This window comes from Ambystoma mexicanum, chromosome 11 (genome assembly GCF_040938575.1).
Source record: "Ambystoma mexicanum isolate Mex_15411 chromosome 11, UKY_AmexF1_1, whole genome shotgun sequence".
Lineage (NCBI taxonomy): Eukaryota > Metazoa > Chordata > Amphibia > Caudata > Ambystomatidae > Ambystoma > Ambystoma mexicanum.
In genome coordinates, this window is record NC_090934.1 from 822,904,145 (window position 1) to 822,917,455 (window position 13,311).

General features: G+C 46.2%; 12 non-coding genes across 12 annotated transcripts; all 12 read right to left on the minus strand.

Annotated features, from left to right (window-relative positions):
* Positions 1 to 1,423: 1,423 nt before the first annotated feature.
* On the minus strand, positions 1,424 to 1,495 carry TRNAW-CCA (transfer RNA tryptophan (anticodon CCA)). Its single transcript has one exon. It is a non-coding gene; the product is annotated as a tRNA-Trp (tRNA).
* A 313-nt stretch (positions 1,496 to 1,808) lies between these two features.
* On the minus strand, positions 1,809 to 1,882 carry TRNAN-GUU (transfer RNA asparagine (anticodon GUU)). The gene has a single exon. It is a non-coding gene; the product is annotated as a tRNA-Asn (tRNA).
* Positions 1,883 to 3,672: 1,790 nt separating this feature from the next.
* Positions 3,673 to 3,744, minus strand: TRNAW-CCA (transfer RNA tryptophan (anticodon CCA)). The gene has a single exon. It is a non-coding gene; the product is annotated as a tRNA-Trp (tRNA).
* A 313-nt stretch (positions 3,745 to 4,057) lies between these two features.
* Positions 4,058 to 4,131, minus strand: TRNAN-GUU (transfer RNA asparagine (anticodon GUU)). Its single transcript has one exon. It is a non-coding gene; the product is annotated as a tRNA-Asn (tRNA).
* Positions 4,132 to 5,921: 1,790 nt separating this feature from the next.
* On the minus strand, positions 5,922 to 5,993 carry TRNAW-CCA (transfer RNA tryptophan (anticodon CCA)). Its single transcript has one exon. It is a non-coding gene; the product is annotated as a tRNA-Trp (tRNA).
* Positions 5,994 to 6,306: 313 nt separating this feature from the next.
* TRNAN-GUU (transfer RNA asparagine (anticodon GUU)) lies at positions 6,307 to 6,380 on the minus strand. The gene has a single exon. It is a non-coding gene; the product is annotated as a tRNA-Asn (tRNA).
* Positions 6,381 to 8,170: 1,790 nt separating this feature from the next.
* Positions 8,171 to 8,242, minus strand: TRNAW-CCA (transfer RNA tryptophan (anticodon CCA)). Its single transcript has one exon. It is a non-coding gene; the product is annotated as a tRNA-Trp (tRNA).
* Positions 8,243 to 8,555: 313 nt separating this feature from the next.
* TRNAN-GUU (transfer RNA asparagine (anticodon GUU)) lies at positions 8,556 to 8,629 on the minus strand. Its single transcript has one exon. It is a non-coding gene; the product is annotated as a tRNA-Asn (tRNA).
* A 1,790-nt stretch (positions 8,630 to 10,419) lies between these two features.
* Positions 10,420 to 10,491, minus strand: TRNAW-CCA (transfer RNA tryptophan (anticodon CCA)). The gene has a single exon. It is a non-coding gene; the product is annotated as a tRNA-Trp (tRNA).
* Positions 10,492 to 10,804: 313 nt separating this feature from the next.
* Positions 10,805 to 10,878, minus strand: TRNAN-GUU (transfer RNA asparagine (anticodon GUU)). Its single transcript has one exon. It is a non-coding gene; the product is annotated as a tRNA-Asn (tRNA).
* A 1,790-nt stretch (positions 10,879 to 12,668) lies between these two features.
* Positions 12,669 to 12,740, minus strand: TRNAW-CCA (transfer RNA tryptophan (anticodon CCA)). Its single transcript has one exon. It is a non-coding gene; the product is annotated as a tRNA-Trp (tRNA).
* Positions 12,741 to 13,053: 313 nt separating this feature from the next.
* Positions 13,054 to 13,127, minus strand: TRNAN-GUU (transfer RNA asparagine (anticodon GUU)). The gene has a single exon. It is a non-coding gene; the product is annotated as a tRNA-Asn (tRNA).
* Between the last annotated feature and the right edge of the window lie 184 nt (positions 13,128 to 13,311).

The window sequence follows — 13,311 nt, forward strand, 5'->3', positions numbered from 1 at the left end:
GCTAACCAATTGCGCCACAGAGACTCACTGGCATGTGTGTTCTGCCTTTGGCCTGATTGCATTGCTATTTTTTTCTGATTGGCAGAAAACCTGAACTTGTTTCTGAAAAAGGCATGCCTCTCTTAGCACTGCAGTGCATTAGACTGCTCCCTTGCTTCCCTGAGTCCCCAAATACACAACCACCTTGGGCACAATAGAAGACACATTCCAGCAGATTTAGCAAGAGTGCACCAAGGTTTCTATATGTAGGTATCTTGCTGAGAAGCAAGACCTGCAGTTGCATTCTTCTGTTAAAAGAGGGCAGCAGAGTGCACCAAGAGAACTTGGGGGAAGTAGCTTATGTTAACTACTTGCCATGCTCTTTATAGATCCCTCTGTTTGACTGGGTGAATTCTAATTTCTGGGGTAGAGTAAGCAATTTTTGGATCTAGATGCTGTGCGCAACAGGAATGCTATATACTGCACTGTACTGCTACTGAAAAGTTACCAATTTTACAGGATGTTCAGGTAAGCTTTGTTTCAGAAAACAACTTGCTAGAGACACTAAGACAGATTACTGGGACAAAGGAAGAGGGTTTGGGGATTAGCACATCTCCTATGAAAGGTACAGTCACGCCCGAGACAACTCTGAGTGTCACCTCAAATTCTAAGAAATGCAAACTAGGGACCTACGCTTTTTATTGCCAGTGGATCTTTGTGTTTCAGACAAATGTGCACGCCTCCCAGAGCCCCTTGCAATGCACTTAGGGAAATGGGGGAAGGTGCTGTGAAGCCCTCTCGCTGACAATGTCTCTCTTGTCTATAATGTATCTATGAGAGAGAGAGAAATAGGCAATGCGAGAGTGAAAAAGTAAAATGGAAATGTGTCTACTGAGACCAGTATAAGGGGAAATCCTCACAATCCAGGACCGACAGTTGATTGGGAGGGCGCTTACAGGTTTCCGACACCAGACCGGTACCTGAACTCACAAACCCAAACTGCAAAGTGATGGGCATTGCCACTAGACTGCCGACCCCCTTTCGGGGCCCCAACATATATCCTTTAGTCACACCTAGAGTTCCCAGGACAGTGCAGCATTCAGCGATTACACGAAAATATTGACAGCGCTAGGAGGCCATGCAAATGGCAGAGGTATGCTTTACAAAGCCCACGTAGCGTGCACAAAACAGCACATCAGTCAGGCCCACTTGAAGAGATGGTAAAGAGGAAATACTTCTGCTGCATCCAGTAAAACATAGAGATTGGCCTGGTTTAAAGGTTGACCATGTCCTTCATGGGTGTCTGTCAATATGATACTTCCCTGCTGCAAAGCTTACATTCGAAACGCCAGAACAACTAGGCCCAGAGCACAAAGATGCAGTCAGGTTGAAATAACGAGATACTGAAGAGCAATTTTATATTTCAGAGTGGGAAAAGCAAATATGACCCCGACGTGATTTGAACACGCAACCTTCTGATCTGGAGTCAGACGCGCTACCATTGCGCCACGAGGTCCTTGTGGCAATCCACCTGGTGTGTCTGATGACAGAATAAAGGTAGGAGACGTGCATGGACCTGCAGAGCCTCATTGCTTCTTTAAGTAGACTGGCTAGGATAGCTTCCTTCTGTGCATCAGTACACGCTGCAGCCAAACCCTTCCCATGAAGTCTTGATGTTTATGAATTGAATGGCAAGTTTTGAAAAACTAAAGCAAGCGAGAAGAATTGCTTGCAGTTTATTGGATTTTTTGGACGTCAGTAGACGAGACCTGCGAGAGGTAAACAGAAGTTCATAGTTGGTCATGCTGAATTTTTGAGACAAAATGCATCGTCCCTGGGTGGGCTTGAACCACCAACCTTTCGGTTAACAGCCGAACGCGCTAACCGATTGCGCCACAGGGACTCATGCATTGCTAACACTGGGGCCTGATTGGTGTGCTGTTTGCTTATGCTCCCCAGGCAACCTGAAAATATTTCTAAAATAGCTCTATTTCCCACAGCAAATCAGGGTATCAAGCACTTCCCTACCTCCCCTAATCCACAAACACAGGGGATTTAGTAGAGGACAGAGCCCATCAACAGTGCACCAAATGTCCTCTGTGTAGGCATAACTTGCTATGAGGAGAAAGCCACAGTTGCGCACTTGTGTTAAAAGGGGACAGTAGGCTGAACCCAGAGAACACGGGAGAAATGACTCAGGTTTACTGAGTGGAACACTCTGTGTCTTTGTGCCAAAAACAGCAGCGTCTTTTCGGTTAACAGCCGAACGCGCTAACCAATTGCGCCACAGAGACTCACTGGCATGTGTGTTCTGCCTTTGGCCTGATTGCATTGCTATTTTTTTCTGATTGGCAGAAAACCTGAACTTTTTTCTGAAAAAGGCATGCCTCTCTTAGCACTGCAGTGCATTAGACTGCTCCCTTGCTTCCCTGAGTCGCCAAATACACAACCACCTTGGGCACAATAGAAGACACATTCCAGCAGATTTAGCAAGAGTGCACCAAGGTTTCTATATGTAGGTACCTTTCTGAGAAGCAAGACCTGCAGTTGCATTCTTCTGTTAAAAGATGGCAGCAGAGTGCACCAAGAGAACTTGGGGGAAGTAGCTTATGTTAACTACTTGCCATGCTCTTTATAGATCCCTCTGTTTGACTGGGTGAATTCTAATTTCTGGGGTAGAGTAAGCAATTTTTGGATCTAGATGCTGTGCGCAACAGGAATGCTATATACTGCACTGTACTGCTACTGAAAAGTTACCAATTTTACAGGATGTTCAGGTAAGCTTTGTTTCAGAAAACAACTTGCTAGAGGCACTAAGACAGATTACTGGGACAAAGGAAGAGGGTTTGGGGATTAGCACATCTCCTATGAAAGGTACAGTCACGCCCGAGACAACTCTGAGTGTCACCTCAAATTCTAAGAAATGCAAACTAGGGACCTACGCTTTTTATTGCCAGTGGATCTTTGTGTTTCAGACAAATGTGCACGCCTCCCAGAGCCCCATGCAATGCACTTAGGGAAAGGGGGGAAGGTGCTGTGAAGCCCACTCGCTGACAATGTCTCTCTTGTCTATAATGTAACTATGAGAGAGAGAGAAATAGGCAATGCGAGAGTGAAAAAGTAAAATGGAAATGTGTCTACTGAGACCAGTATAAGGGGAAATCCTCACAATCCAGGACCGACAGTTGATTGGGAGGGCGCTTACAGGTTTCCGACACCAGACCGGTACCTGAACTCACAAACCCAAACTGCAAAGTGATGGGCATTGCCACTAGACTGCCGACCCCCTTTCGGGGCCCCAACATATATCCTTTAGTCACACCTAGAGTTCCCAGGACAGTGCAGCATTCAGCGATTACACGAAAATATTGACAGCGCTAGGAGGCCATGCAAATGGCAGAGGTATGCTTTACAAAGCCCACGTAGCGTGCACAAAACAGCACATCAGTCAGGCCCACTTGAAGAGATGGTAAAGAGGAAATACTTCTGCTGCATCCAGTAAAACATAGAGATTGGCCTGCTTTAAAGGTTGACCATGTCCTTCATGGGTGTCTGTCAATATGATACTTCCCTGCTGCAAAGCTTACATTCGAAACGCCAGAACAACTAGGCCCAGAGCACAAAGATGCAGTCAGGTTGAAATAACGAGATACTGAAGAGCAATTTTGTATTTCAGAGTGGGAAAAGCAAATATGACCCCGACGTGATTTGAACACGCAACCTTCTGATCTGGAGTCAGACGCGCTACCATTGCGCCACGAGGTCCTTGTGGCAGTCCACCTGGTGTGTCTGATGACAGAATAAAGGTAGGAGACGTACATGCACCTGCAGAGCCTCATTGCTTCTTTAAGTAGACTGGCTAGGATAGCTTCCTTCTGTGCATCAGTACACGCTGCAGCCAAACCCTTCCCATGAAGTCTTGATGTTTATGAATTGAATGGCAAGTTTTGAAAAACTAAAGCAAGCGAGAAGAATTGCTTGCAGTTTATTGGATTTTTTGGACGTCAGCAGACGAGACCTGCGAGAGGTAAACAGAAGTTCATAGTTGGTCATGCTGAATTTTTGAGCCAAAATGCATCGTCCCTGGGTGGGCTTGAACCACCAACCTTTCGGTTAACAGCCGAACGCGCTAACCGATTGCGCCACAGAGACTCATGCAGTGCTTACACTGGGGCCTGATTGGTGTGCTGTTTGCTTATGCTTCCCAGGCAACCTGAAAATATTTCTAAAATAGCTCTATTTCCCACAGCAAATCAGGGTATCAAGCACTTCCCTACCTCCCCTAATCCACAAACACAGGGGATTTAGTAGAGGACAGAGCCCATCAACAGTGCACCAAATGTCCTCTGTGTAGGCATAACTTGCTATGAGGAGAAAGCCACAGTTGCGCACTTGTGTTAAAAGGGGACAGTAGGCTGAACCCAGAGAACACGGGAGAAATGACTCAGGTTTACTGAGTGGAACACTCTGTGTCTTTGTGCCAAAAACAGCAGCGTCTTTTCGGTTAACAGCCGAATGCGCTAACCAATTGCACCACAGAGACTCACTGGCATGTGTGTTCTGCCTTTGGCCTGATTGCATTGCTATTTTTTTCTGATTGGCAGAAAACCTGAACTTTTTTCTGAAAAAGGCATGTCTCTCTTAGCACTGCAGTGCATTAGAATGCTCCCTTGCTTCCCTGAGTCCCCAAATACACAACCACCTTGGGCACAATAGAAGACACATTCCAGCAGATTTAGCAAGAGTGCACCAAGGTTTCTATATGTAGGTACCTTGCTGAGAAGCAAGACCTGCAGTTGCATTCTTCTGTTAAAAGAGGGCAGCAGAGTGCACCAAGAGAACTTGGGGGAAGTAGCTTATGTTAACTACTTGCCATGCTCTTTATAGATCCCTCTGTTTGACTGGGTGAATTCTAATTTCTGGGGTAGAATAAGCAATTTTTGGATCTAGATGCTGTGCGCAACAGGAATGCTATATACTGCACTGTACTGCTACTGAAAAGTTACCAATTTTACAGGATGTTCAGGTAAGCTTTGTTTCAGAAAACAACTTGCTAGAGGCCCTAGGACAGATTACTGGGACAAAGGAAGAGGGTTTGGGGATTAGCACATCTCCTATGAAAGGTACAGTCACGCCCGAGACAACTCTGAGTGCCTCCTCAAATTCTAAGAAATGCGAACTGGGGTCCTACGCCTTTTATTGCCAGTGGATCTTTGTGTTTCAGACAAATGTGCACGCCTCCCAGAGCCCCATGCAATGCACTTAGGGAAATGGGGGAAGGTGCTGTGCAACCCTCTCGCTGACAATGTCTCTCTTGTCTATAATGTATCTATGAGAGAGAGAGAAATAGGCAATGCGAGAGTGAAAAAGTAAAATGGAAATGTGTCTACTGAGACCAGTATAAGGGGAAATCCTCACAATCCAGGACCGACAGTTGATTGGGAGGGCGCTTACAGTTTTCTGACACCAGACAGGTACCTGAACTCACAAACCCAAACTGCAAAGTGATGGGCATTGCCACTAGACTGCCGACCCCCTTTCGGGGCCCCAGCATATATCCTTTAGTCACACCTAGAGTTCCCAGGACAGTGCAGCATTCAGCGATTACATGAAAATATTGACAGCGCTAGGAGGCCATGCAAATGGCAGAGGTATGCTTTACAAAGCCCACGTAGCGTGCACAAAACAGCACATCAGTCAGGCCCACTTGAAGAGATGGTAAAGAGGAAATACTTCTGCTGCATCCAGTAAAACATAGAGATTGGCCTGCTTTAAAGGTTGACCATGTCCTTCATGGGTGTCTGTCAATATGATACTTCCCTGCTGCAAAGTTTACATTCGAAACGCCAGAACAACTAGGCCCAGAGCACAAAGATGCAGTCAGGTTGAAATAACGAGATACTGAAGAGCAATTTTATATTTCAGAGTGGGAAAAGCAAATATGACCCCGACGTGATTTGAACACGAAACCTTCTGATCTGGAGTCAGATGCGCTACCATTGCGCCACGAGGTCCTTGTGGCATTCCACCTGGTGTGTCTGATGACAGAATAAAGGTAGGAGACGTACATGCACCTGCAGAGCCTCATTGCTTCTTTAAGTAGACTGGCTAGGATAGCTTCCTTCTGTGCATCAGTACACGCTGCAGCCAAACCCTTCCCATGAAGTCTTGATGTTTATGAATTGAATGGCAAGTTTTGAAAAACTAAAGCAAGCGAGAAGAATTGCTTGCAGTTTATTGGATTTTTTGGACGTCAGCAGACGAGACCTGCGAGAGGTAAACAGAAGTCCATAGTTGGTCACGCTGAATTTTTGAGCCAAAATGCACCGTCCCTGGGTGGGCTTGAACCATCAACCTTTCGGTTAACAGCCGAACACGCTAACCGATTGCGCCACAGAGACTCATGCAGTTCTTACACAGGGGCCTGATTGGTGTGCTGTTTGCTTATGCTTCCCAGGCAACCTGAAAATATTTCTAAAATAGCTCTATTTCCCTCAGCAAATCAGGGTATCAAGCACTTCCCTACCTCCCCTAATCCACAAACACAGGGGATTTAGTAGAGGACAGAGCCCATCAACAGTGCACCAAATGTCCTCTGTATAGGCATAACTTGCTATGAGGAGAAAGCCACAGTTGCGCACTTGTGTTAAAAGGGGACAGTAGGCTGAACCCAGAGAACACGGGAGAAATGACTCAGGTTTACTGAGTGGAACACTCTGTGTCTTTGTGCCAAAAACAGCAGCGTCTTTTCGGTTAACAGCCGAACGCGCTAACCAATTGCGCCACAGAGACTCACTGGCATGTGTGTTCTGCCTTTGGCCTGATTGCATTGCTATTTTTTTCTGATTGGCAGAAAACCTGAACTTGTTTCTGAAAAAGGCATGCCTCTCTTAGCACTGCAGTGCATTAGACTGCTCCCTTGCTTCCCTGAGTCCCCAAATACACAACCACCTTGGGCACAATAGAAGACACATTCCAGCAGATTTAGCAAGAGTGCACAAAGGATTCTATATGTAGGTACCTTGCTGAGAAGCAAGACCTGCAGTTGCATTCTTCTGTTAAAAGAGGGCAGCAGAGTGCACCAAGAGAACTTGGGGGAAGTAGCTTATGTTAACTACTTGCCATGCTCTTTATAGATCCCTCTGTTTGACTGGGTGAATTCTAATTTCTGGGGTAGAGTAAGCAATTTTTGGATCTAGATGCTGTGCGCAACAGGAATGCTATATACTGCACTGTACTGCTACTGAAAAGTTACCAATTTTACAGGATGTTCAGGTAAGCTTTGTTTCAGAAAACAACTTGCTAGAGACACTAAGACAGATTACTGGGACAAAGGAAGAGGGTTTGGGGATTAGCACATCTCCTATGAAAGGTACAGTCACGCCCGAGACAACTCTGAGTGTCACCTCAAATTCTAAGAAATGCAAACTAGGGACCTACGCTTTTTATTGCCAGTGGATCTTTGTGTTTCAGACAAATGTGCACGCCTCCCAGAGCCCCTTGCAATGCACTTAGGGAAATGGGGGAAGGTGCTGTGAAGCCCTCTCGCTGACAATGTCTCTCTTGTCTATAATGTATCTATGAGAGAGAGAGAAATAGGCAATGCGAGAGTGAAAAAGTAAAATGGAAATGTGTCTACTGAGACCAGTATAAGGGGAAATCCTCACAATCCAGGACCGACAGTTGATTGGGAGGGCGCTTACAGGTTTCCGACACCAGACCGGTACCTGAACTCACAAACCCAAACTGCAAAGTGATGGGCATTGCCACTAGACTGCCGACCCCCTTTCGGGGCCCCAGCATATATCCTTTAGTCACACCTAGAGTTCCCAGGACAGTGCAGCATTCAGCGATTACACGAAAATATTGACAGCGCTAGGAGGCCATGCAAATGGCAGAGGTATGCTTTACAAAGCCCACGTAGCGTGCACAAAACAGCACATCAGTCAGGCCCACTTGAAGAGATGGTAAAGAGGAAATACTTCTGCTGCATCCAGTAAAACATAGAGATTGGCCTGCTTTAAAGGTTGACCATGTCCTTCATGGGTGTCTGTCAATATGATACTTCCCTGCTGCAAAGTTTACATTCGAAACGCCAGAACAACTAGGCCCAGAGCACAAAGATGCAGTCAGGTTGAAATAACGAGATACTGAAGAGCAATTTTATATTTCAGAGTGGGAAAAGCAAATATGACCCCGACGTGATTTGAACACGAAACCTTCTGATCTGGAGTCAGATGCGCTACCATTGCGCCACGAGGTCCTTGTGGCATTCCACCTGGTGTGTCTGATGACAGAATAAAGGTAGGAGACGTACATGCACCTGCAGAGCCTCATTGCTTCTTTAAGTAGACTGGCTAGGATAGCTTCCTTCTGTGCATCAGTACACGCTGCAGCCAAACCCTTCCCATGAAGTCTTGATGTTTATGAATTGAATGGCAAGTTTTGAAAAACTAAAGCAAGCGAGAAGAATTGCTTGCAGTTTATTGGATTTTTTGGACGTCAGCAGACGAGACCTGCGAGAGGTAAACAGAAGTCCATAGTTGGTCACGCTGAATTTTTGAGCCAAAATGCACCGTCCCTGGGTGGGCTTGAACCATCAACCTTTCGGTTAACAGCCGAACACGCTAACCGATTGCGCCACAGAGACTCATGCAGTTCTTACACAGGGGCCTGATTGGTGTGCTGTTTGCTTATGCTTCCCAGGCAACCTGAAAATATTTCTAAAATAGCTCTATTTCCCTCAGCAAATCAGGGTATCAAGCACTTCCCTACCTCCCCTAATCCACAAACACAGGGGATTTAGTAGAGGACAGAGCCCATCAACAGTGCACCAAATGTCCTCTGTATAGGCATAACTTGCTATGAGGAGAAAGCCACAGTTGCGCACTTGTGTTAAAAGGGGACAGTAGGCTGAACCCAGAGAACACGGGAGAAATGACTCAGGTTTACTGAGTGGAACACTCTGTGTCTTTGTGCCAAAAACAGCAGCGTCTTTTCGGTTAACAGCCGAACGCGCTAACCAATTGCGCCACAGAGACTCACTGGCATGTGTGTTCTGCCTTTGGCCTGATTGCATTGCTATTTTTTTCTGATTGGCAGAAAACCTGAACTTGTTTCTGAAAAAGGCATGCCTCTCTTAGCACTGCAGTGCATTAGACTGCTCCCTTGCTTCCCTGAGTCCCCAAATACACAACCACCTTGGGCACAATAGAAGACACATTCCAGCAGATTTAGCAAGAGTGCACAAAGGATTCTATATGTAGGTACCTTGCTGAGAAGCAAGACCTGCAGTTGCATTCTTCTGTTAAAAGAGGGCAGCAGAGTGCACCAAGAGAACTTGGGGGAAGTAGCTTATGTTAACTACTTGCCATGCTCTTTATAGATCCCTCTGTTTGACTGGGTGAATTCTAATTTCTGGGGTAGAGTAAGCAATTTTTGGATCTAGATGCTGTGCGCAACAGGAATGCTATATACTGCACTGTACTGCTACTGAAAAGTTACCAATTTTACAGGATGTTCAGGTAAGCTTTGTTTCAGAAAACAACTTGCTAGAGACACTAAGACAGATTACTGGGACAAAGGAAGAGGGTTTGGGGATTAGCACATCTCCTATGAAAGGTACAGTCACGCCCGAGACAACTCTGAGTGTCACCTCAAATTCTAAGAAATGCAAACTAGGGACCTACGCTTTTTATTTCCAGTGGATCTTTGTGTTTCAGACAAATGTGCACGCCTCCCAGAGCCCCTTGCAATGCACTTAGGGAAATGGGGGAAGGTGCTGTGAAGCCCTCTCGCTGACAATGTCTCTCTTGTCTATAATGTATCTATGAGAGAGAGAGAAATAGGCAATGCGAGAGTGAAAAAGTAAAATGGAAATGTGTCTACTGAGACCAGTATAAGGGGAAATCCTCACAATCCAGGACCGACAGTTGATTGGGAGGGCGCTTACAGGTTTCCGACACCAGACCGGTACCTGAACTCACAAACCCAAACTGCAAAGTGATGGGCATTGCCACTAGACTGCCGACCCCCTTTCGGGGCCCCAGCATATATCCTTTAGTCACACCTAGAGTTCCCAGGACAGTGCAGCATTCAGCGATTACACGAAAATATTGACAGCGCTAGGAGGCCATGCAAATGGCAGAGGTATGCTTTACAAAGCCCACGTAGCGTGCACAAAACAGCACATCAGTCAGGCCCACTTGAAGAGATGGTAAAGAGGAAATACTTCTGCTGCATCCAGTAAAACATAGAGATTGGCCTGCTTTAAAGGTTGACCATGTCCTTCATGGGTGTCTGTCAATATGATACTTCCCTGCTGCAAAGCTTACATTCGAAACGCCAGAACAACTAGGCCCAGAGCACAAAGATGCAGTCAGGTTGAAATAACGAGATACTGAAGAGCAATTTTATATTTCAGAGTGGGAAAAGCAAATATGACCCCGACGTGATTTGAACACGCAACCTTCTGATCTGGAGTCAGACGCGCTACCATTGCGCCACGAGGTCCTTGTGGCAGTACACCTGGTGTGTCTGATGACAGAATAAAGGTAGGAGACGTACATGCACCTGCAAAGCCTCATTGCTTCTTTAAGTAGACTGGCTAGGATAGCTTCCTTCTGTGCATCAGTACACGCTGCAGCCAAACCCTTCCCATGAAGTCTTGATGTTTATGAATTGAATGGCAAGTTTTGAAAAACTAAAGCAAGCGAGAAGAATTGCTTGCAGTTTATTGGATTTTTTGGACGTCAGCAGACGAGAGCTGCGAGAGGTAAACAGAAGTTCATAGTTGGTCATGCTGAATTTTTGAGCCAAAATGCATCGTCCCTGGGTGGGCTTGAACCACCAACCTTTCGATTAACAGCCGAACGCGCTAACCGATTGCGCCACAGAGACTCATGCAGTGCTTACACTGGGGCCTGATTGGTGTGCTGTTTGCTTATGCTTCCCAGGCAACCTGAAAATATTTCTAAAATAGCTCTATTTCCCACAGCAAATCAGGGTATCAAGCACTTCCCTACCTCCCGTAATCCACAAACACAGGGGATTTAGTAGAGGACAGAGCCCATCAACAGTGCACCAAATGTCCCCTGTGTAGGCATAACTTGCTATGAGGAGAAAGCCACAGTTGCGCACTTGTGTTAAAAGGGGACAGTAGGCTGAACCCAGAGAACACGGGAGAAATGACTCAGGTTTACTGAGTGGAACACTCTGTGTCTTTGTGCCAAAAACAGCAGCGTCTTTTCGGTTAACAGCCGAACGCGCTAACCAATTGCGCCACAGAGACTCACTGGCATGTGTGTTCTGCCTTTGGCCTGATTGCATTGCTATTTTTTTCTGATTGGCAGGAAACCTGAACTTTTTTCTGAAAAAGGCATGCCTTTCTTAGCACTGCAGTGCATTAGACTGCTCCCTTGCTTCCCTGAGTCGCCAAATACACAACCACCTTGGGCACAATAGAAGACACATTCCAGCAGATTTAGCAAGAGTGCACCAAGGTTTCTATATGTAGGTACCTTTCTGAGAAGCAAGACCTACAGTTGCATTCTTCTGTCAAAAGAGGGCAGCAGAGTGCACCAAGAGAACTTGGGGGAAGTAGCTTATGTTAACTACTTGCCATGCTCTTTATAGATCCCTCTGTTTGACTGGGTGAATTCTAATTTCTGGGGTAGAATAAGCAATTTTTGGATCTAGATGCTGTGCGCAACAGGAATGCTATATACTGCACTGTACTGCTACTGAAAAGTTACCAATTTTACAGGATGCTCAGGTAAGCTTTGTTTCAGAAAAGAACTTGCTAGAGGCCCTAGGACAGATTACTGGGACAAAGGAAGAGGGTTTGGGGATTAGCACATCTCCTATGTAAGGTACAGTCACGCCCGAGACAACTCTGAGTGCCACCTCAAATTCTAAGAAATGCGAACTAGGGTCCTACGCTTTTTATTGCCAGTGGATCTTTGTGTTTCAGACAAATGTGCACGCCTCCCAGAGCCCCTTGCAATGCACTTAGGGAAATGGGGGAAGGTGCTGTGAAGCCCTCTCGCTGACAATGGCTCTCTTGTCTATAATGTACCTATGAGAGAGAGAGAAATAGGCAATGCGAGAGTGAAAAAGTAAAATGGAAATGTGTCTACTGAGACCAGTATAAGGGGAAATCCTCACAATCCAGGACCGACAGTTGATTGGGAGGGCGCTTACAGTTTTCTGACACCAGACCGGTACCTGAACTCACAAACCCAAACTGCAAAGTGATGGGCATTGCCACTAGACTGCCGACCCCCTTTCGGGGCCCCAGCATATATCGTTTGGTCACACCTAGAGTTCCCAGGACAGTGCAGCATTCAGCGATTACACGAAAATATTGACAGCGCTAGGAGGCCATGCAAATGGCAGAGGTATGCTTTACAAAGCCCACGTAGCGTGCACAAAACAGCACATCAGTCAGGACCACTTGAAGAGATGGTAAAGAGGAAATACTTCTGCTGCATCCAGTAAAACATAGAGATTGGCCTGCTTTAAAGGTTGACCATGTCCTTCATGGGTGTCTGTCAATATGATACTTCCCTGCTGCAAAGCTTACATTCGAAACGCCAGAACAACTAGGCCCAGAGCACAAAGATGCAGTCAGGTTGAAATAACGAGATACTGAAGAGCAATTTTATATTTCAGAGTGGGAAAAGCAAATATGACCCCGACGTGATTTGAACACGCAACCTTCTGACCTGGAGTCAGACGTGCTACCATTGCGCCACGAGGTCCTTGTGGCAGTCCACCTGGTGTGTCTGATGACAGAATAAAGGTAGGAGACGTACATGGACCTGCAGAGCCTCATTGCTTCTTTAAGTAGACTGGCTAGGATAGCTTCCTTCTGTGCATCAGTACACGCTGCAGCCAAACCCTTCCCATGAAGTCTTGATGTTTATGAATTGAATGGCAAGTTTTGAAAAACTAAAGCAAGCGATAAGAATTGCTTGCAGTTTATTGGATTTTTTGGACGTCAGCAGACGAGACCTGCGAGAGGTAAACAGAAGTTCATAGTTGGTCATGCTGAATTTTTGAGCCAAAATGCATCGTCCCTGGGTGGCCTTGAACCACCAACCTTTCGGTTAACAGCCGAACGCGCTAACCGATTGCGCCACAGAGACTCATGCAGTGCTTACACTGGGGCCTGATTGGTGTGCTGTTTGCTTATGCTTCCCAGGCAACCTGAAAATATTTCTAAAATAGCTCTATTTCCCACAGCAAATCAGGGTATCAAGCACTTCCCTACCTCCCCTATTCCACAAACACAGGGGATTTAGTAGAGGACAGAGCCCATCAACAGTGCAC